This window comes from Penaeus monodon, chromosome 21 (assembly GCF_015228065.2).
Source record: "Penaeus monodon isolate SGIC_2016 chromosome 21, NSTDA_Pmon_1, whole genome shotgun sequence".
In the NCBI taxonomy this organism is placed as follows: domain Eukaryota; kingdom Metazoa; phylum Arthropoda; class Malacostraca; order Decapoda; family Penaeidae; genus Penaeus; species Penaeus monodon.
This window is the reverse complement of record NC_051406.1, coordinates 3,847,860-3,848,149: the sequence shown is the minus strand read 5'-3', so window position 1 is coordinate 3,848,149 and position 290 is coordinate 3,847,860.

Sequence of the window (290 nt, the reverse complement as noted above, 5' to 3'; positions counted from 1 at the left end):
AAAACAAACACATACGTATATGTTTGTTTGTATGTGAGCTGACTACAATAACACACGCGTACATGGAGAGAATTATACATGTAAATCACTAGGTATTAACTTGTAGATCTGTACAGATACATGTGTGCTTTACACGATGACGTTGTGCGATTTACATATATTATTCTGTATGACAACATTTACATACTGGAGAGTAGATTTAGAAGGAGTAAAGTGTAGATTAAAAGTGGATTTGATATTTACTAAGGAAGTTATGAAAGCAGAGACGATGAAATAACGTGAATGAATGG